The 221-nt window shown below is 22.6% G+C and overlaps 1 protein-coding gene across 1 annotated transcript in view; it reads right to left on the bottom strand.

Moving 5' to 3' along the window:
* LOC108574101 (PHD finger protein 20) overlaps nucleotides 1-221 on the bottom strand; it is a 9,125-nt gene that overhangs the window by 7,987 nt on the left and 917 nt on the right. The gene's annotated exons all lie outside the window — the stretch shown is intronic.

Raw genomic sequence — 221 nt, 5'->3', positions numbered from 1 at the left:
TAATGATACATACACAGTAATACTGTAACAATTTATAATGTATTATTCAAAAATGATAAAAAATTTGTTTAATGTTTACATCATTATAACATTTTCTAAAGTACTGATACAAACAATAAAATGACTTTACAAATACACGCGACATATCATTTATAAATAATCTTTATATTTCTTGAATCTCCTTTTCTCATTTGATTGCTCAAGACATATCACTATTTTGG

This window comes from Habropoda laboriosa, unplaced genomic scaffold, assembly GCF_001263275.1.
Source record: "Habropoda laboriosa isolate 0110345459 unplaced genomic scaffold, ASM126327v1 scaffold209, whole genome shotgun sequence".
Taxonomy (NCBI): domain Eukaryota; kingdom Metazoa; phylum Arthropoda; class Insecta; order Hymenoptera; family Apidae; genus Habropoda; species Habropoda laboriosa.
The sequence above is the reverse complement of the archived record's forward strand: the minus strand, read 5'-3'. Positions and strand labels throughout refer to the sequence as shown.